The sequence below is a fragment of the Chiloscyllium plagiosum genome, unplaced genomic scaffold (assembly GCF_037043375.1).
Source record: "Chiloscyllium plagiosum isolate Xiang-an unplaced genomic scaffold, Cpla_swu_hap1 HiC_scaffold_6, whole genome shotgun sequence".
Classification (NCBI taxonomy): domain Eukaryota; kingdom Metazoa; phylum Chordata; class Chondrichthyes; order Orectolobiformes; family Hemiscylliidae; genus Chiloscyllium; species Chiloscyllium plagiosum.
Genome location: NW_028270144.1, coordinates 39,807,174 through 39,830,906, shown reverse-complemented (window position 1 = coordinate 39,830,906; position 23,733 = coordinate 39,807,174).

Sequence of the window (23,733 nt, the reverse complement as noted above, 5' to 3'; positions counted from 1 at the left end):
AGAGATATGGCAGATGAAGTTCAATCCTGGCAAATGCGAGGTGGTACATTTTGGAAGATCCAATTCAAGAGTGAACTACACAATAAATCAAAAAGCCCTGGGGAATATTGATGTACAGAGAGACCTAGGTATTCAGGTCCATTGTTCCCTGAAGGTGGCAACCATCGGTAGAGTGGTCAAGAAGGCATATGGCATACTTTCCTTCATCAGATGGGGTATTGAGTACAAGAGTTGGCAGGTCATGTTATAATTGTATAAGACTTTAGTTCAGCTATATTTAGAATACTGTGTATAATTCAGGTCATCACATGACCACCTGGAGAGGACACAGAGGAGGTTCACCAGGATGTTGCCTCGTATGGAGAGAGTGAGCTGTGAAGAAAGGTTGAGTAGGTTAGGATTATTTTCATTAGAAAGACAGAGGTTGAGGGGGGACCTGATTGAGATCTATCAAATCATGAGAGGTATGGACAGGGTGGATAGCAAGAAGCTTTTTCTCAGTATGGGGGACTCAATTACTAGAGGTCACAAGTACAAGGTGAATGGGCAAAGGTTTAAGGGAGATAAGTGTGGAAAGTTCTTTATGCAGAGGGTAGTGGATGCCTGCAACGCGTTGCCAGTGGAAATGGTAGAAGCAAGCACCGTAGCGTCATTTAAGATGTATCTCAACAGATACATGAATGGGCAGGGAGCAAATAACGATCCTTAGAAAATAGGCAGCAGGTTTAGGTAGAGGATCTGGATCAGCACAGGAGGGCCTGTTCCTGTGCTGTAATTTTATTTGTTCTTTGTTCTTTGTTTTTTGGTCAGCTTGGCACCTTGAATCCTAGGATCCTACCCATCTGGCACCATAATCTTTACAAACTTGGCATTCTACCCATCTCCCAGCCTTCCCATGCCCAGCTAGCATATTACTTACCCAGACCCTTAACCCTTACCCACATGGCACCCTACCCCTTCCCAGGTGGGACCCTATTTATCTGGCTCCTTACCCACTACACATCCTGCCAATCTTGCATCACAATCCCCATCCACCTGGCATCCTACCCAGATGTTACTTACTTATCCACATCCTACCCTCTGTCACAATTCTCTTATGTAGCTGGCATTCTATTTACCAGGTACTGTAATAATTCAGGAAGCCAACTGGAAAGGAAAGTCATTTATTGTTGAACGCCAAACTGGAGCCATTACTCATTAGATTCATGGGCTTGTACCAGAGCTGAAAAATGTGTTGCTGGTAAAGCGCAGCAGGTCAGGCAGCCTCAAAGGAGCAGGAGAATTGACATTTCAGGCATAAGCCCTTCTTCAGGCTTATGCCCGAAACATCGATTCTCCTGCTCCTTTGATGCTGCCTGACCTGCTGCGCTTTTCCAGCAACACATTTTTCAGCTCTGATCTCCAGCATCTGCAGTCCTCACTTTCTCCTAATGGGCTTGTACCAGCCCAACACACAGAGTTCTGCAGATCCATCCATGTCTTTGCTTTTTTTTCATTCCCCGAAGGTTTATTACACACAACTGAACATTTTCCTTCCCCCATCACCAAATTACAGTGCTTTTGTTTTCAGCTATTAATTACCACCAGTACATCACCCATGTTTCCTATTACGTAAATTACATGTAAAGCCTGTATAAAGTGAGGTGAGGGAGAGGTAAGGAGAGGGGAAAGGGGCTAAATGAATTTGGATGGGCAAGTTAAAGCACTGTGGTGCTCACCTCACTGTGTTTTTTTATATATCCAGAAGTGCTCTTACACACAACTGAACGTTTCCATTTTCCCATCACCTAATCACCATGACATTTTTATCTCCATCTATTAACAGCTACCAAACAATCTCCAGTGCAACCGATCAGATATTTACATATAAAGCCCTTTAAAGGACAATGCAAACCATCAAAAATAAGGGAAAGATAGGAAGAGTGGGAAGAGGTTTTTTATTTGGCTTTTTTCAAATCAACCTGTTCAGAGATATTATTAGAGATGTCTAGAGCAGTGGATCATCAATGCAGATGTCCCAGTCCAGGGGTAGGAATACTAATACAACTGCTTTTTAATTTAAAAAAAAGTATTTCTTATTTACTTGAATCGATCATTCACCTATGCCATTTACAGGCATTTCAGCTGTTTTTTTAATTAACCTAGTTTTCCAATCAACTTGTTCAAAGATATTATTATACACCTATGGAGCACAATGGAGTTGAACCCAACCTCCCACCCCAGATGTAGGGGCACTAAACTGCACCCCATAACTTCTTCTGGGCCTGTGTTTCTTTTTTTATTAACCTATTTTTCTAATCAACCTGTTCAGAGATGTTATGACACACCTCTGGAACAGGTTTATCTTGAAACCTCCCAATCTAGAGGTAGGGATTCTACCACAGTGCCACAAAAGGATCCTATGGGTCTGCTTTATCCTATCACTCTAATCAATCTGCTTAGCAATATGATTACACATCTCTGAGCAGGCGATACCTGAACCCAGGCCTCCTGCTCCAGGGATAGAGACACTACCACTGTGCTACATGAGGATCCTCTGGATCTACTTTCTAAAGGGCTCAGGTGATGAGTTTCAGTTTGACAAGCCATTACCTGTTGCCAAGGGAGGTCCACAAGGAGATTAATTAGTGATTCCCATGGGCCTTGTAGCGATTATTACATGCATACAACCCACCTCCCATCCTAGTAATCTGGCATCTACCACCCTCCTCATTGGCAATGGCATATGGAGTTTAATATAGATAAATGTGAAGTCTTGCATTTTGGAAAGTCAAATCAAGGTAGGAGTTTCATGGTGAATGATAGGGCATTAAGGAGTGTAATGGAACAGAGGGACCTTGGAGTTCAGGTGCACAGTTCTCTGAAAGTCGAGTCATTGGTAGGGCAGTGAAGAAGGCTTTTGGCATACAGGTCTTCATCAGTCAGCGCACTGAGTTGGAAAGTTATGTGGCAGTTATACAGGATATTGGTGAGGCTGTACTTGGGGTATTATGTTGAGTTTCAGTCATCTTGCTACAGGAAGGATGTTATTAAACTGGAAAGGGTAGAGAACAAATTTACGAGTATATTGCCAGGACTCAGCAGTCTGAGTTATAGGGGGAGGTTGGACAATTAGGATTTATTTTCTTTATAGTGTAGGAGACTGAGGCAGGATCCTATAGATGTGTATAAGATCATGAGAGGCAGGGATAGGGTGAATGTACTCAGACCTTTTTCCAAGGTTGGGGAATCACGGACTAAAGGGCATCAGCTTAAGGTTAGAGGGAAAAGAATAAAAGAGAACCTGAGGAGAATTTTTATTACACAGAGGGTGGTACGCATACGGAGCGAACTGCCAACGGAAGTGGTTAAGGTGGGTACATTAACAGCAAAATACAGTTGGACAAGTACATGAATAAGAAAGATTAGAAGGATATGAGCCAAATGTAGGGAAATGGAGTTAACATAGTTGGATATTTTGTTTGGCATGGACCATTTAGGCCAAAGGGCCAGTTGCTGTGCTGTAGGACTCTATGACTCTATGACTCTATCTGGCGCCCTACTCTCTCAGCCCCCCAGCACCATACTTGTCTTCTGTAGTTATTATTTGACAACAGTTGTCAAAGTGCTGTAAGGACTTTTAAATTTCAGAATATGGCAACTGACCACTATGGAAAGGGGGCATGGCTTGTCTTCCCCTGATAATTCAGAACTTTGATAAGGCTTCAAGATGAAAGTAAACTCAGCATTTCTGAAGGTGCTGTGATCAGAATTTCTTCTCACAAACATGGACCTCATTTCTTTCATGAGAAAAGGTCAAGTGAGGCTGACACTCCTCAGAAAATCTAGCCTTAGGCTTGTACAAATCAGTGAGAGATATCCATTTATCAAAGTCTTTGCTTTTAAGGTGGAATCCAGATCTGGAGTTGGCAGCTCAAATGTCCTTTCTGGAGGTTGTTGATTGACGAGTCAGCAGTTCAGATGTCATAGACAAGTTGTTCTCTTTAAAAATCTGTGTGAAGGTCTTGTAAAGAATAATGTCAATATTTAATTTGGGCTTTATTTTGTCAAAATCAAGGTTTACTTACACGGAACACAAATACAGACTGTTGGCTGCCTTACACAATCTGATAGCTAGGGGTTGTAATATTATCAATAAATATTGAATGAACAGCATTGATCCCCTATCTGACTGTTAATTTAAAACTGTATGTTTAAAAGGCGGTTAGCTTCAGTCCTGTAAGAGTTATATGATCTTTCGTGAGGAGGATAGTGAGCAGTTGCCAATACAAAAACATTGCAGATCACCAATTGCTGTGCCTAAACCAAACATTGTGGAAAGCCATGAACAATTCTCCTCACAAGATAGCTGTAAATTGTAATTCTATTTGGTAGGGTTTTTCTCCTTGGAGACAATTATCTCTGTAGAAGATTATTTCACAATAGTTAGGATTCCAGTCCAAAACAGGGGGTGCTGATCGGCAGGCTGACATCAGCTTCTGAGAAACTTCTGGAAGGTTACTATCAAGTACAATCATTGAATTATAGAAAATACATTGTTTAATGTGCTTGTAAATAGTCACTACAAATATATATTGACAAGAAGTGAAGTTGTATTAAAAAAAACTTTGCTTTATTTTAGCCATTTATAGCAGACTTAATTTAAAATGCTGTATATAGTACTGTTGCACCAGTTGGTCATGAAATTATTAGGTTATTAATATCACTGTGGATGTAATTAACCTATAACCTCCATTCGTGGATAGTTTTCCTTACTGTTTTATATAGTCACAAAAAAACCAACCTTACAGTGATGATTTCAACAGGGGCTGGCTCCTGGTAGTTTTGCAGGAAGACACCTTGCAGCTGGCTGTATATTGGAAACTAAAAGGTAATTAAAGAATTGAATCATTTCCTTTGACATTCAATGACAATAGTTGAATTATCAATGTATGATAAGCAGAACCTGAACTGGACTAGCCATATAAGTATAATGGTGACAAAAGTAGATAGAGATTTGAAATTCTGTGGTCAGTACCTAACCTCCTGACTCCTCAAAGTCTGACCACCACCTACAAGGCACATGTCAGATGTGCAATGGAATAGTCCGCACATGCCTGGATGAGTCCAGTTTCAACAACATGCAAAGCCTGAACCAACTAAGATAAAGCAGTCCACTTGATGGAAACCAATCTCAAACTTTCAATATTCACTTCATCCACCACTGGCATATCATATGGAAGGTAGCAGTGAGCACCATTTTCAATATGCACTGGAATAGTTCACCAAGGCTTCTTTGACAGCACTCTCCACATGCACAAACATTACCATCCAAACAGACAAATACAGCAAATACATGCAAACATAACCACCTGCAAGCCCCTTTCCAAACCATGTACCATCCTGATTTGTCTCTATATCATCGTTCCTTTACTGTCATTAGGTGGAAATCCTGGAACATCCTTCCCAACTACACCATTGAGGTCCCAGGTCCTCAGGTACTGCAGCAGTTAAACAGGGCAGCTCACCCTCACCTTTTGAAGGGCAATAAATGCTAGCATAGCCTAAGACATCCACAATGTGTGAATTTTAAAAAAAATCATTTTCCATACAGCGATCGTCCATGATTGCATTAATCTGTTTCAGTCTCTGCCATTTTATAAACATGAGCAAAGCAGGCCACCTGGGCCCTTAAACCTGCCAGACCATTCAAGAAGATTGTGGCTGATCTCATTTTAATCACAACTCTTCATTCCTGGATATCCCAAATAATCTTTAAACCCCTTGGTAATCAAGAATCTATCCACCTCTGACTTAAAAACATTTAAAGGTTCTGCATCCACTGCTTTATAAAGAAACAAATTCCAATGACTCACAACCCGCTAAGAGAAACAAAAGATTATTAACCTCTGCTTTAAGTGGGCGCCCCCTAACTTTTAAACTATGACTCCTAGTTCTATTAGAAACATTTTAGAAAGGGAAGGTGGTATCCACTTCAGAGAAAGAGACCTAGAGATGCTGGTGGAGAGGATGGGCATTTGCTTTCCTGTGGTCCACCAAAAGAGAACACAGCACCAGACACAATCTGTCTGAAAACAGGATGATGGGTAAGAGCTGCTGAGTAGCAATGCTGCATGCATAAGTCGGAGTTGTGGACCATTAGCCTCAGTAATATTATTATGCAGTGGCAGATTTAGAAGAAGTTAGGGGAGGCAATGGCCTAATGGCACTATCACTGGATCTTTAATCAAGAGACCCAGGTAATGTCTTGGTGACAAAGATTCAAATCCCATCACAGGCAGGTGATGGAATTTGACTCCAAACAAATATGGTTCTAACAACTTAATGATGGCCACAAATCCATTGTCAAATGTTTGAAAAGCCCATCTGATTCACTAATGTCCTTTAGGGGAGGAAACTGTCATCCTTGTCTGGACTGCATGTGACTCCAGACCCACTGCAATGTGATTGACTCTTAACTGCCCTCTTGGCAATTGGAGCTGACCAATAAATGCTGGCCTAGCCAGCAACGCACATGTTATGAATGAAAAAAAAAAGTGGTTAGAAGATGGTGGCAACCTTCTGTCGGGCAGAAGATCATTGACCTTCTTCTGTCAATGATGAGTTTTATTTTTGTTTGCAAAACTGCATCAACCAAGTAACTTGGCTGAATGTTGTAATAACCCCTGACTAACCCCTTGAAATGCCAAAAGACTTGGGCCCTTTGACATTCAAACATGACTCTTTGGCTAAAGCTTATGCAGTGTGTTTGCCATATAATCAGATGGCACATACTGATGTGACATGGTGCAACATAGGAGTGAAAGAACATATGATCAGGAGTAGACCATTCAGCCCATTGAGCCTGACCTGCCATTTAAGATGGTTATGGCTGATCAAATAATTTATTGCCTTTCAACCACACTATCCACATAGTCCTTTATGGACTACCAACCAGAAATATATCACTTTTTACTTTAAATAGACTCAAAGACAAATCTTTTAAAGAGCTATGAGGTAGATAATTCTAAAGATTCACAACTCTCTGAAAAACATTCTTCTCATTTCAGTCCTTTGTGTTATCTCCCTTACTTTTAAATTGTGTGGTGGTTTTAGATTCTCCTAAGAGATGGAACATCTTAATGCCACCTACACCATCTATTCCTTTATGTATTTTGTAGTTTTAAATGAGATCACCTCTCATTTTTTGAAATTTGAAAGAATACCATTCTTATTTAACCAATCTCTGTTCATAAGAAAGTCCAGCCATGCTAGAAACAAGTACGATGAACATTCATTGCAATAATATCTTTCCTATGGTTAGGAGTCCAAAACTGTGAATAAACACCAGGTGCAGTCAAATGAAACTTCCATATAATTGAAGCCAGATTCCATTACTCCTGTTCTTAAATTATCTTGCAATAAAAGTTAACATCCCATTAGCCTTCCTAAAAGCTTGCTACATCTGCATGTTAGCTTTCAGTGACATATCGCCAAGGTCACCTTTGTACATCTACATTTTCCAAACTTGCTATTTAAGTAATATTCTGCACGTCTGTTCCACCTGCCAAAGTGAAGAATCTCTTTTTTTTTCACATTATGTTCCATCTGCCTTGTTCTTGACCTTTCACTCAGCTTTCCCTAATCCTCCTGAAGCTGCTTTACAACTTCCTCACAACACACATTCCCACTTAGCTTTGTTTCATCTGCTAATTTGGAGATATTATACAACGTCCAGATCATTGATGTATTTTGTGAACATCTGAGCCCAAGTCCTGATCCTTCTCGTACTCCACTAGTCAAAGTCTGCCAACAAAAGAACAGTCCTTTATTCTTATCCATGTTTTTTGCCATTTAACTAGATCATAATCCATGCTAGTACAATATTTCCTAGCCCATATGCTTTAATTTTGCTTATCTCATGCCCTTGGTGCCTTACCAAAAGCCTTCTGAGAATCTAAGTATACAATGTCCATTGAATCACCTTTATAAATTTTGTTAATAATTCCAAGGAACACAATTTCCTGTTCACAAATCCATGCTGACTATGCCCACTCTGAACATTTTATACAACTATTTATCATGTTTATTATTATAGATTCTAGCACTCTCCCAACTACTGATGTGAGGCTGAATAGGTCCATGGGTCACTGTTTTCTCTCTTGGGCCCTTCTGAAATCATGGGATGACATTTACCAACTTCCAAATTGAAAGAATCATTCCAGAATCCATAGAGTTTTATAAGATCATCACCAATACATTGACTATCTCTGTCTCCACCTTTCTCTTTCTCCAGGTGGTCAGAACTCCCTCTGCTGGGCAATGGTGAGTCTGCACTGAAGGGGGATGTGTGTTTTTTTTATCCCTCCTCATCACAGACTTTCCAGAATGTCCTGTGGCCTTTGGCTACTCGGGTCATGAGGTGCGTTAAAATCATCCAATGCTGTTGCATCAATATCACTCACCGTGGCCAAGCTGGAAAGTGTAAAGTGCATATACTTAGGCAGTCAAGGTGCCAGCAAGTCTTATTGATACTGCTACCATACAAAGCCGGGGTGATTGTAAATGGTTAATCTTGAACCTTTGTAAGTTCATTGACCTTGATTTCCACTGTTCTCTGTAGCTGATAGCTGCCGGTTGCTGTTTAATTTAATGCGGCCATTCTTCTGTTAGGCCTGATGTCTCTAGTTGTAGGTCAATTGAGAATGTTCAAAAAATTGGCCCATGGTCACTTGACCACAGTCCCTTTTATTGAACCCTTAAAGCTGCTTGCAAAAATGCGATCGTAGGCTCAGGCCATGTTCTTGTGCACGCATATATCAGGTCTCCAATGGATAGTTCAACTAATATATTAAAAAAAAGCTTTATACAATGGAACTTAACTCTATCCAAACAAACCAAAAGAATCTCTTACTTTAACCAAACTGTATGTAAATGCATTTGAGGCACCAGGAAGGTCCAATAACTGAACAGACCCCCATTAAATTTCAGCAGGTAGACCTCAGGCAGTGGCTTTCCCCACTGCACCTTGGCAGCAACTAACCCGAGTTTTAGTGCATCCCTCAGCGTGTAGTCCTGGATCTTGGAATCTGCCAGTCTACAACAGAAGCTTTTTTTTCAAAAATATGCTTTATTCATTAAAATTCTTTTTGAAAGCTATATTGTCACAAACGCAGTTCGGTTCTGCAAAGTTGCCAATCAATATTGTAAATATTTACATATATTTGAGGCATTACTGACTCCCATCATACCATTCAAACCTTAAGGGGAAGTCAGATTTGTCTTTCTTAAGATGTTTTTCATTCTCACCACGTTCTCACAAATTTCTCAGCATTACCTGAAGCTGAAGGTCTGTGGAAATTCTGCTATTCATCCCCATGCTCATTGAACTACTCTACACTATTCAGATTTCTGATTTTTCCTTTCTTCTGATCCTGGCATATATCCACTGAACCTTTATCCATTGCCTTTATCCTGTCATGGTTTTCTTGTTTCAGGGGTCATTATATATACCATGTGGACACCTTCTGGCTTCAGTACCAACATGCAGCAGCCTGTCACCGCCATCTGGTGGTACTGCAAGCAGATTGCAGCACCTGAAGAAGCTGCAATCAGACTAAAGGAGATACATGTTCTCAATATTATCAGAGGGAGAAATCCTTTCTGCAGGTCCATCTCCCTCAAAAAGGAGGATAAAAAAGGAGCATATAGGATTAAAAGGAGCATGTAAGATTATGAATTAGCTATCTTACAAGTAATCCTTTTGCTCATTGAACTAGTCTGCCTTATTGTGTGCACTAATGTGATGACCTATGTAATTTCAGAAATGCAGTTGTTGAGTGATTGCAAAGTGCAAGTCGCAAGTCTGGACAAGTACAGCCGACTAAATTATTGATTGTGATATTAGATATGCAGGCTATAGGCCATCTGTTCCAATCTGCCCTACAGGTATTTTGTCAGTGGCAGAAAATGAGTGAAGTGGTGCATTTGTTCAAGTGTCATTTGAGGCCTTTAAGCAACCGATCACTGACATTAAATGAAATTCTCCCTATACTACTGGAACACCAATAAGGGGCATAGGACAGTGCTAGGTATCTAAGTCACCAAGTAAAATTTGGCTGTAACGTGGAGATTCCAAGGGAAAGGAAAGCTGCCTCTTATTTGAGCACACTGTTCCCACTTGAATTCTCCCTCAAGAAATGACCCAGAAGCTACTCCTTTTCCTCCACCTTGTCCCTCACAGAAGCCTGTCTCAGAGTCAATCTTGATTAACTCTCAGTCTCCCCTTTTTTAAACGCTGCCAGTGCAAGGGAGTTCATCCTTGTGCCATGTAAAGTTCATCCCCATGAGTAACTGTCAGTCCGAACAGCAAAAGAAAATCACAATATTGAATTGTGCAGAAAAGCAACATGCCATAGCTAAATGTATCCTAGGGGTTGGCACTTATGACAAGCATACACATAGTGCTGCTTACCCAGCCATAGACAGTAGAGAGTCAGCAACATCGACAAAGTGGTACTGTCACTTAGGCTAACAATGGCAGCTTCCAGCTCAATTACTTAAAGTTTGTATCATAATGACTAGCACTGAGATGTGATCTGTATATAAAAAACTGAATGAACAATGGATGCTGTAAATCAGAAACTGCTGGAAAAGGTCAGCAGGACTGGCAGCATCTGTGGAGAGAAATCAGAATTAACATTCCAGGTCGAGTGACCCTTCTTCAGAACTGGACCTATTGATAGTGAGTTACCAGGTACAAGATGGATTGTAACCAAATCATTGGTAAAGCATAGTTTGTGTATGCTAGATAGGCCTTCAGAACATTGCTAGATGGGTCTTCAGAACATTGCTAGATTGGCCTTCAGAAAACCACTGATTACAATTGCATTGAAATGTTGACTGCATGGCCAGGCAAGCTAAATTGCCTTCTGATACTATAAAGCCACATGGAAGTGTTTGGCTCCGAGTTGACCAAGGCCATTGTGTAACCACACTCTCCACCACAGAAGTGATGACCAACTCCTAGACAGGTCAACACACACACTATCTTAAAAATGCAATGATTACTGTCTCAACTTTAACAACAGCACACAAAAACCTACCAAGATCAAACACTCTGTATTTCACAGGTAACTCGGACAAAGGTTATGAACTCCACATGTTTCCAGGCAGACCAACCGGTGAGACTCCATGTTGCACTAGTACAGTCCAAAGTTTGACACTAGAGCTGCTTGTGATCAATTTCCAGAGCCATCTGGACTTTCCCTAATTGTGAATCACATTCAGTTACTGGGTTAGCATGGCACAGGAACCCCAAGACAGATGCAAGAAGCTGAAAGTCAGGCATCAAGAGAATGCAAAAGTGTGAACAGTTTACTTTTGTTTGTACCATTGACTGCACTGTTTCATAAAATTGTTACAGAAACATTTCTATTAGTGACTACAGGATTTTGGCTGAGAAGATGTTGTGTTGGGACAATGTGGGTGGATGGTAAGGTGTGGAACTTTGAACAGTGATGACGAAATTCATTCAATCCTGAAGAAAGGGATTCCAAAGCAGAGTCACATTGGACTTGAAATGTTAGCTCTGTTTCTCTCATCACTGATACTGCCAGAGTTTCACCAGAAATTGTTGTTTTTATTTCAGATCTCCAGCATCAGCAAGACTTTGTTTTTTATATCACTGAGGAAAGTGGAGTCTGTGTAGATGTTCATGGGGGCGGTCTACCGTGAGTGAAGGCATCATGAATCATTCCTCCTGTAGTTCCGCCTCTTCCACCATACCCTCAAAGAGCTTCTCCTCTCTGCAGCCTCTGCCTGCTCCATCACATTGCTGACACAGAGACACTGAAACAGCAATTTTCCAGTAAACAGACCACTAAACCATCTGCCCTTCCCTTGAGGGCATTGCAACACTTCAGGTCAAATCCAGCAAGCTATGACAAACACAGTCTCATAAGGGGTAAATGTAGGGGTATGGGTGGGTTTCGCTTCGGCGGGTCGGTGTGGACTTGTTGGGCCGATGGGCCTGTTTCTACACTGTAATGTAATCTAATCTAATCTGTAATCTAATCTAAAAAAAAACTTCCATAACTTTGCAACGGCGAACACTAATCTCAATGACCAAGCTGGATATTTGATTTCCTATGGCAAGGATGACTGAAGTCTCGCTGCAGCTGAACACAATTTACTTGTTGAATGATAATTGACTGCATTCTGAGCATTTTGAATACGTGTCAAACCTGATGGGACAGCTGTTTGACAGTACAATCTGGCCAACTGGAATGTAGTGTGCACACTGCCTGTCTTATGACAGCATGGCCAGCGGGGAAGACTGCATGGGCTATACCAAGAGAGGACAAATTTATTACATGCCCCCAACTTTGTGGGTTAACTTTACCTAGTATTGGTTTCAGTAGTACTACAGAGCCATGTATTTCAGTCCAACGGTCTTAATGAAAACAATTAATAATGTTTGCCAGAAAAATCTGCCAACTAAAGAAAAGAATAAATGCAAATCTTACGCATGGAGATTTCCTGGTGGTTGATGCAGACTTTATTGCAAAGCGATATGAATAAAGTTCTCCACTGAAAGTAATCTATGACAGTACTTTGAAAAAGGTCACGTCAAACTCTAGATGGAATATTATGCCTAGTTCTGAATACCACAAATGAAGTGGTGTTTGAAGACTTTGGAGAGGTTATGGAAGGACACAGCTAGATTTGATTACTTGTCACACACAGAATCCCTTATTTCCTATGATCATTATGTTATAATGGAGAACAAAGAAATGGTAGAAACTTTGAATGAATGTTATGAGTCTGGCTTCATAATAGAAGCTATATAAAGTTTCTTCGGATAGTAGAAAATCAAGGAGGACATGGGAAAGAGGAATCTAACAATTACATTAGAGGGAAGAAGTATTGGAGAAATCTAATGGGACCTAAGGTTCACAGGTTGCCTGGGGTTGCATCAAAAGGCAGCAGAGATAGTGGACACATTGATTTTGAACTCAACATTCTCAATGTATCTAGAGAGTGCTGAAACGTTCTATCAGACTGGAAAATAACCAATACACCATGTCCATTCAAGAAAGGAGAGAGGCAAAAGCAGGAAATTATACACCAGATGGACTAGCATCTGTATAAAAACTAGAAGAACAAACCAGAAGAACTGCTGATGCTAGAAGTCATAAACAAAAAGAGAAATTGCTGGAAAAGCTCATTGGTCTGGTAGCATCTGTGGAGAGAAATCAAAGTCAACATTTCAGGAAGATGCCGGGAGTGGAGGTTGGGTTGGTGGGGGGTATGCACCTTGCCCAGCAACCGCAAGAAATGCAAAACTTGTGCCCACACCTCCCCCCTCACTTCTCTCCAAGGCCCCAAGGGATCCTTCCATATCTGTCACAAATTCACCTGCACCTCCACACACATCATCTATTGCATCTGCTGCACCCGATGTGGCCTCCTCTACATTGGGGAGACAGGCCACCTACTTGCGGAACGTTTCAGAGAACACCTCTGGGACACCCGCACCAACCAACTCAACCGCCCCGTGGCCGAACACTTTAACTCCCCCACCCACTCCACCAAGGATATGCAGGTCCTTGGCCTTCTCCATCACCAGACCATGGCAACACAACGCCTGGAGGAAGAGCGCCTCATCTTCCACCTAGGAACCCTCCAACCACAAGGGATGAATGCAGATTTCTCCAGCTTCCTCATTTCCCCTCCCCCCACCTTATCTCAGTCCCATTCCTCAGATTCAGCACCACCTTCTTGACCTGCAATCTTCTTCCCAACCTCTCCGCCCCCACCCCCTCTCCGGCCTATCACCCTCACCTTAACCTCCTTCCACCTATCGCATTCCCAATGCCCCTCCCCCAAGTCCCTCCTCCCTACCTTTTATCTTAGTCTGCTTGGCACACCGTCCTCATTCCTGAAGAAGGGCTTATGCCCGAAACGTTGATTCTCCTGCTCCTTGGATGCTGCCTGACCTGCTGCGCTTTTCCAGCAATATAAAGATCTTAGACTCCATCTTACCCCAGGACCACTTGAAGGATGTCACTGTACAGGATGCGAGCTTCTCTGTTGTAAACTAATAGCTTAATATTAGCCCAGACACATTATGTGCATGAAGAACGTAATATTTGTGCAATGTTGTCATAAATATCTGTTAGCTTTTTCAATACCACAATATTCATATTCAGTTGCATGTGTTATGAAATAACATCAGCTTTGCTGAATCAGGAAAACACATGTCATCGAATCATCTTTTTTGGAAAGTTTTTTTGAAACATTTTAACGTAACCCATTTTGATGATATAAAAATATGGAATTCAAGGAAAGTCATTGTGAGGATGTTATGAAAAATGTTGCAAATCCAAATAACACTCTTTTTAAAATTTAAAATAAATATGAAGTGGCTAGGCCACTACTTTACAACAGTGTAAGAGCCCTTAAATAGGTGGTCTTTGGCTGCATCTCCATCCAAGCAGGGAAAGTGGGTTTTCAGGCCTGCCTGAGTGCCACCAATAACAGCCAACTGGTACCAGCCTCTAAGCAGCTAACCTGGTCTCCTGTACACTATTGTCAACTTCAAAATAACTATCTTAATTCCTAACAGTTAATTACCTTAATTCTAATCCTGTCTCATGGGGATGAAAGAATATCCTAAACTACAAGTCTGCGATTAACTAAATAGCTGTTGGAAATGAGCTGAGGAAGATAGTGCACTGACTGACCTCGTGGTGTTTGGATCCAGTCTGCATCTGATCCTGACCTCAGTAAGAAGTGGAAGTCCCAGCCATATACAGTTGCTGTTGTGTTAAGATGCAAATTTGAAGTCAATTTAGACTTCACTGATGTCCAGCCTTGGTCTCCTAAACCTATGGTTGGCCAACCAAGGAGGACTCTTTTCCCCAAAATGGTTGAAAATATTGAGGAGAGGATTCTGGGTAATCCAAGATGGTGGACAGGAAAAATTTCTGGCTGTAAGAGCTGCTCCTTTTTTTTGAGGTATTTTAGGTGTTGGAGGTGATTTCCTTGAATTCCAGGAGCAGCAATTACTGTTTTATATGCTGTTGCATTGTTTTGGAACTTTGGAAACATAAAGTCAAAACAACAGCAGATTAAAAGGGAAAAGAGCAGACAAAGGAAGCACATGGTGAGGACAGTGCAGGACAGAGATAGGTAGGTAGGTAGGTAGGTAGGTAGGTATCTATCGGAGTGCATCTGGGAAAATTAACAAACAGCGAAATTCACAATTAATCTTGGAGGAACTGTTGGGCGATGGTCACAGCACAGAATCAGATAAGTTAATTGTTGTTTTAAGTGTGTCCAAGAGAAAGGCTGCAGTAGTGAGTATAGTGGATTCTTTCTTGATTATATGTTTTTGGAGATAAGTCTCTTGATTAAACTTAAAATATAAGCCATAACTATTAATTTAACCTGGAGCAGTGTTTGTAGAGGAATAAAAAGGTGTTATTTTCTGGGTCTGTAGATTGTGAAGGAGCAAAAATGGCCTTTACAGTGATATGTACTTCTTGTCAGATGTGGGAGTTTAAAGAGAGTTTAAGGGTTACAGCGGATTATATCTGCCATCAAAGCTGTTGGATGCGAATCTTATCAGATCGAGTGGATCAGTTGGAGAGATAGATAGAAGTGATGAGGAATTTGCAACAGCAACAGTATGTGATGGATGGCAGTTATAGAAGGGGGGAAAGTCTCAGATACAGTCGCATAGATGGGTTAACTCCAGGAAGGGTGAGAGAGGTCGGCAACTAGGGCAGGAATCTTTTGTGGATATACCCATTTCAAACAGGTATGCTGCTTTGGAAAATATAGGGGGTGATAGATTCTCAGGGAAACGTAGCACGAACAGCCACGTTTCTGGTACTGAGACTGGCTCTACTGCAATGAGGGGTACATTGGCTTCCAAGAGATCAATTGTGTTAGGGGATTCTGTAGTCCCAGGTACAGACAGACTTTTCTGTGGCCAGCAGAGAAAAAGCAGAATGCTGTGTTGTTTCCCTGGTGCCAGGATCAAAGATGTCTCAGAGAGGGTGCAGAATGTTCTCATGGGGGAGAGGGGCCAGCAGGAGGTCATTGTCCACATTGGAACCAACGACATTGGAAGGGAAAAGGTTGAGACTCTGAAGGGAGATTACAGAGAGCTAGGCAGAAATTTAAAAAGGAGGTCCTCAAGAGTAGTAATATCTGGATTACTCCCAGTGCTATGAGCTAGTGAGGGCAGGAATAGGAGGATAGAGCAGATGAATGCATGGCTGAGGAGCTGGTGTATGGGAGAAGGATTCATGTTTTTGGATCATTGTAATCTCTTTTGGGGTAGTCATGACCTGTACAAGAAGGATGGATTGTACCTAAATTGTAAGGGGACTAATATACTGGCATGGAAATTTGCTAGAACTGTTTGGGAGGATTTAAACTAGTAAGGTGGGGGAGGGGGGGTGGGACCCAGGGAGATAGTGAGGAAAGAGATCGATCTGAGATGGGTACAGCTGAGAATAGAAGTGAGTCAAACAGTCAGGGCAGGCAGGGACAAGGTAGGACTAATAAAATAAACTGCATTTATTTCAATGCAAGGAGCCTAACAGGGGAGGCAGATGAACTCAGGACATGGTTAGGAACATGGGACTGGATATCATAGCAATTACAGAAATGTGGCTCAGGGATGGGCAGGACTGGCAGCTTAATGTTCCAGGATATAAATGCTACAGGAAGGATAGAAAGGGAGGCAAGAGAGGAGGGGGAGTGGCATTTTTGACCAGGGATAGCATTACAGCTGTGCTGAGGGAGGATATTCCCAGATATACATTCAGGGAAGTTATTTGGGTGGAACTGAGAAATAAGAAAGGGATGATCACCTTATTGGGATTATATTATAGACCCCCCAATAGTCAGAGGGAAATTGAGAAACAAACTTGTAAGGAGATCTCAGCTATCTGTCAGAATAATAGGGTAGTTATGGTAGGGGATTTTAACTTTCCAAACATCGACTGGGACTGCCATAGTGTTAAAGGTTTAGATGGAGAGGAATTTCTTTAATGTGTACAAGACAATTTTCTGATTCAGTATGTGGATGTACCTGTGAGAGAAGGTGCAAAACTTGACTTACTCTTGGGAAATAAGGCAGGGCAGGTGACTGAGGTGTCAGTGGGGGAGATCTTTGGGGCCAGCAACTATAATTCTATTTGTTTTAAAATAGTGATGGAAAAGGATAGACCAGATCTAAAAGTTGAAGTTCTAAATTGGAGAAAGGCCAATTTTGACAGTATTAGGCAAGAACTTTTGAAAGCTGATTGGAGGCAGATGTTCGCAGGTAGAGGGACAGCTGGAAAATGGGAAGCCTTCAGAAATGAGATAACAAGAATCCAGAGAAAGTATATTCCTGTCAGGGTGAAAGGGAAGGCTGGTAGGTACAGGGAATGCTGGATGACTAAAGAAATTTAGGGTTTGGTTAAGAAAAAGAAAGAAGCATATGTCAGGTATAGACAGGATAGATCGAGTGAATCCTTAGAAGAGTATAAAGAAAGTAGGAGTATACTTAAAAGGGAAATAAAGAGGGCAAAACGGGGACATGAGATAGCTTTGGTAAATAGAATTAAGGAGAATCCAAAGGGTTTTTACAAATATATTAAGGACAAAAGGGTAACTAGGGAGAGAATTGGGCCCCTCAAAGATCAGCAAGGTAGCCTTTGTGTAGAGCCTCAGAAAATGGGGGAGATACTAAATGAATATTTTGTATTAGTATTTACTATGGAAAAGGATGTGGAAGATATAGACTGTAGGGAAATAGATGGTGACATCTTGCAAAATGTCCAGATTACAGAGGAGGAAGTGCTGGATGTCTTGAAATGGTTAAAAGTGGATAAATCCCCAGGACCTGATCAGGTGTACCCTAGAACTCTGTGGGAAGCTAGAGAAGTGATTGCTGGGCCTCTTGCTGAGATAGTTCTATCATTGATAGTCACAGGTGAGGTGCCGGAAGACTGGAGGTTGGCAAACATGATGCCACTGTTTAAGAAGGGAGGTAAAGACAAGCTAGGGAACTATAGACTGGTGAGCCTGACCTCAGTGGTGGGCAAGTTGTTGGAGGGAATCCTGAGGGACACGATGTACATGTATTTGGAAAGGCAAGGACTGATTCGGGATAGTCAACATGGCTTTATGCATGGGGAATCATGTGTCTCAAACTTGATTGAGTTTTTTGAAGAAGTAACAAAGAAGATTGATGAGGGCAGAGCAGTAGATGTGATCTATATGGACTTCAGTAAGGCGTTCGACAAGGTTCCCCATGGGAGACTGATAAGCAAGGTTAGATCTCATGGAATACAGGGAGAACTAGCCATTTGGATACAGAACTGGCTCAAAGGTAGAAGACAGAGGGTGGTGGTGGAGGGTTGTTTTTCATACTGGAGGCCTGTGACCAGTGTAGTGCCACAAGGATCGGTGCTGGGCCCTCTACTTTTTGTCATTTACAATGATTTGGATGCGAGCATAAGAGGTACAGTTAGTAAGTTTGCAGATGACACCAAAATTGGAGATGTAGTGGACAGCGAAGAGGGTGGGACTAGATTGGGTTGGGATGACTGGTCGGGTTGAACCGAAGGGTCTGTTTCCATGCTATACATCTCTATAACTCTATGACTCTATAACCTGAAACAAGCAATATAAAACCAGCACTATTCACTTAAACAAGTGTTTCCTCACATTTGTGGACTCGGGTTCAGTAGTACGGTGCATGCACAGCATATTTTTGCCACAAGTTTCCAGAAAGTTCCAGTTTATGTGTTTTCCAGAGAGAAATCTTATGTCCTATGAAAGAAAACAGAGGCTGCTGGTAATACAGCACTATCAAACCATTCACAGAGGCAATTGAAAAATCTCAACAGTGGCCAGTTACTGGTGCCAGTTTTTTTTACCTCAAAACATAGTTTTGGCATTTGCCCACAACATTCAAAATCTCTGTCAATAAATGTGATAGTGCTATCTCTTTTGGGACCTTTTAATATAAACATGATATAGGAAATGTATCCTTCAGTTTTTTTTAATAAGTCTCCATTTCTTTTGATAAATTTCCACTCTTAGCTTTAGTGCCTCCACTTTAATCCCATGATTGTTGTCACATCTAGATTTGCATATTCACAAGACAATTTTTTGGAAAAATAGGAATGTATCTTGACTTGTTCCCAGAACATGGTGACACTGACACTATTCATTGTCCATTCTTGAGAAGATGAGATTGGACTTCCTTCTTGAACTGCCATGATCCTGGCGTTGATAATCTTCTGTAGTGACTGTTTGTCCAAGGACTTGCTTGGTTAATTCAGATGGTATTAAAAGACATTTGTGTATTGCAATCTAGATTCACATGTTTGTCTGCTGTAAGTTATTATTCATGAAGAACATGACCGAGCCAATCGAAATTTGCTCAGCAATTCTGCAACTTTTACAATAACCTTTTTTTGAGCGTAGCTCAAAAATGATTCCAGTTATCACATTCAGATTAGCCATCTGCCATAGTGGATTTAAACTCATTACTCTTGTAGTCTTCAGAACAGGTTGATTAAAACATAGGGAGAAGCTGAATAGGTTGGGGCTTTTTTCCCTTGAACTTCGGAGTCTGAGGGATGATCTTATAGAGGTTTATAAAATTATGACTGAGATTGATAAAGTGAACAGCCAAGATCTTTTTTCCCCTAGGATGAGGGAGTCCAAAACTAGAGTGCATAAGTTTAAGGTGAGGGAAAAGATTTACAAAGGACCTGTGGGGAAATTTTTTCATGCAGAGGGTGGCACACGTTTGGAATGAGTTGCCAGATGAAGTGGTGGGGGCTGGTACAATTACAACATTTAAAAGACATCTGAATGGGTATATGACAAGAAAGCGTTTAGAGAGATATCGTCCAAATGCTGGCAAATGGTACGAAGTCAGAATAGGATGTCTGGTTGGAGTGGACGAGTTGGACCAAAGATTCTGTTTCTGTGCTGCATGACTCTATGACTCTATAACTACACCATTGATGTAGTCTTGCATTCTGCATTACTATTCTCATACCTTAAGCTGACCGCGTTTTGGACACTATGACCAGTTTATGTACTAAAATCAGTTTACCATGCACTCTTATCAGTAGCATTCACAAAGGGACACAGAATTTGGTTTGAAATTCAAATTGATTTTATTAACAAAATGTTCCTTGTTAAAATCATGTGAACATTGCCCAAGTTCTCACAATATTTATTCTCTAGCCAGCTCTATCCATCTGAGAAAAGGATATTACCCACAATAATCCATGTGCTTGAGCGGGGCCACTGGCACATCCTTGCTCTTGAACGTAGAGCTGGCTCTCTTCTCGTAGGCCAGGGTAGATCTTCTCCTGGGTTGTCATATGGTCTATTACTCCAAACCTTACAGTAAGTCTTAGCTAGTGGCTTCCAGGTGTATGTTTTAATCTCCCCTATTCCAGACCTTCCTGAATGTTTTGTGGCCTTTAGCCAATGGGGTCATGAGTGCAGTTCAAATCTTACCATGCTGTCATGCCAATAACCTTCACAGTTACCATATAGGGCAGGTGTAAAGTGCATGTCTTCAGGCTCTGTCTGGAAGTTAAGGTGCCAGAAAATCTGAATGATACTTCTCCATACTCAACCCTCAGGCTAATTGCAACTGGTTCGTTTGGAATCTTTGTGACCTCTTTGATCTTGGTTCTCACTGTCCTCTGCTGCCAAAAACTACTGACAGCTGTTTGACCAATTTTCTGAGGCCAAATTTCTCCCAATGTGGGTCAATTTAGAATGTGCAATTTTGGGCCAACATGGTTGGTTGACCACAACTAAATCAACAGACACTAAGTGTTGACATCAAAAATCCAGGTCAGAAATGAGGAACGTTTCCATATCCAGGCAGACATGCAATCAATGCAACTTTTGCCCTGGTGTTGTCTGCCATTCAAAGCCATGGTATACGTGGTTGGGCTTCCTTTACTAGTCAACAAAGATTTTGGAAGTCTCCCTGATGGATATTATGCTCTAACCTTGGGAATGCTGGTCATTATGTCTCCAGATGACCATAGCAAGTTCAGCTCGTGCTCCATGAGGAAGAGCTTTCCTTTTATGATCATTTGCTTGGAACATTCTCTGTTTTATTACTTTTTTAGAAGATTTTGTTGTTATTATTGTTTTTGCCATTATTGGTACTACACAAAGATGTTGTGCACAATTTATCACTGGCGATGATGAGTGAAATGGTGAGGAGGGGAACTACGTTTTTCCCAAATAGAAACTTATCCCCTTCTTATCATATGTGCAACTAAGAGCTGGATGAGATAATTGACTTTCACAGCTTGATGTGAATTAAAGTTCTTCAGTGGTTAATTAATTGACTGTGTATCTGTTTTCACCACACTGGAATGGCAACTACATGAATCTCTACCGCTGAGTTAGGAGATCTGGGTTCAAGTTCCACCTGCTCTGGATCTATGTAATAACATGGCTGAAATGGTTATTTAGAAAGAAGCCACACCATTGATGTAGAGACGTCTTTTGTCACAATGTACTTCTCCTACATTTGGGCCAGAAGATCCAAGTTCAAGTCCCACCTGCTGTAGGGAAGTCATATTTAAACACTAATCTCTATCTGAAACTAGAGGTGAACATCTAGTCCACTCAGTGGTACTCTACGCCCACTCCAATTGCTACCCTGACCATAGCAATGACTAGTTATAGATGGCAGGCTGGCTTGCCATACACCGTGAAAGAAGCCACAGTTGAGGCTGCAAAGAGGTGAGGGAGAAGCCCACCTCCACACGTTCCAGCACCCTCCGAGAGTAGCTACAAATGTTCTTCTGCTGAAGTGAAGCACTTGGTAATCTGATGGATAAATGCACCAGCACAGTCATTGAGGCTATAGGGGTCAGTCACTACTGCTGGGGAGATCCTCTGTTATAAGGCACAAAGTCGAAGAAGAAAGCCAAGCATACCCCAATCTCAGAAGGTTGTGGGAAATCCACTTCAATTGCAGATGACTCACTCTTTAAGCATTGCGCAGCAGCATATTCTGATGGCAGTAAGTTGTAAATGTGATGGTAAAAGAAACATCAATTGGGCAATTCATTGGCTTAAAATGCTTCAGTTAGTGGAGCCATCAGTGGGCAATGAGGGAATTAAAATAACTCATGTCTGGTAATAGGAGTTGGTGTGTATATGAAAAAGACAATTTCAATGCATTATAGCTCACCGCAAATACAAAACCTTGGAAAACTAAGAACACTGCCAGGACCACTCAATAACATCCTCACCCTATGCCTGTTCAAAGTGAATGATGACAAATCAAATACTCTAGAGCCTTCCTTAATTTCCTGTATAGAATTGTCACAACAATGGTAGAGCAATACCTGAAAAAAACAGATGATGGAGACAAAGTCAAGCTTTTTGTGTTCAAATTGTTTGTCAGGAACTTTTTTTGTTATACTGGTTTCTCAAGTCATGAGGCAATTAAAGTTTATTGACCATCTAAATACCAATATAGCTTTACAGGCAAAACAAAATTCAAGGTTCATTGAGTTTGTTTTGCCAGACATTGAGCAGTTTAGTGCTGGAGCACAAATTTTTAGAAAATTTTTCCAACAATATCAAGAAATTCTGAAAGCAGTTTACAATACTTTGCTGTTAACATGGAAAGTCATTGACCTGAAACACTAACGTTGGTTTTCTTAGCAGACACTGTCTGATCTGTTGAGTTTTTCCAGTTTCTGTTATTATTTCAGATTTCCAGCCTCTGCTGTATTATAGTTTTAGTTTATTTTATCTATTTATTTAAATTAATACCAGACAGTGACATGACACATAAATGTGTGCAGACCTTATCCACTAGTATTGCTAACTATGCCTTTATCGTTTTTATAAATCTGTTTCTTGAACCCAATTTTATTTAGTATATGCTTGAATCAATTGACGGAGTTGTCAGGTACACTCTCTGGGATTTGTGGATCTCAGGTGACGTAGTTGGAGGGGCTCTATTCTTGGATTAATATTGATAAGACTGGGTTCGAATAAGACTGAGTTCAATGGCTCAACCTTTGCTTTGACAATTGGGAAACTGGAACACTGTCTGTTACTAGATATTACATCTGCCCTGGGAGAGTCGTGCAGAGGATTGGAGGAATGATACATATCAGGGTTTTACCCAGGGGAGCCTTTTAATTGATGTGAAGACAGGGGTCCAAACAACTGTGTTGAGCTGACTCTTGAAGTGCCTGTCAGTCTGGTAATCAATTCAGATGTCATATTAACAAGAACTTGTCTCTTTTACTAAAAAAATGAATAAAAAGTAGACAGGATTCCTAGGCAGGTACTGAAGGCCTTTGTAGGCGTGTCAGGAGTATTGACATCCTGGTTTGTTACTGAGCTCCTACTTCCAGGTAGTTAAGAGTCGTAGAGTCATATAGTATAGAAACAGACCCTTTGGTCCAACTCTTCCATGCTGACCAGGTATTCGAAACTGAACTAGACCCATTTGCTTATGTTTGATCCATATCCCTCTAAACCTTTGCTATTTTGGCTAAATGTCTTTCAAGTATAGCAGTTGTACCCACCTCCACTTCCACTGGCAGCTCATTGCATATATGCACCACCCTTTGCATGAAAAAGTTGCCCCTTTTAAATCTTTCCCTTTCACCTCAAAACTATGACCTCTAGCTTTGGACTCCATGAACCTTGGAAAAATACCTT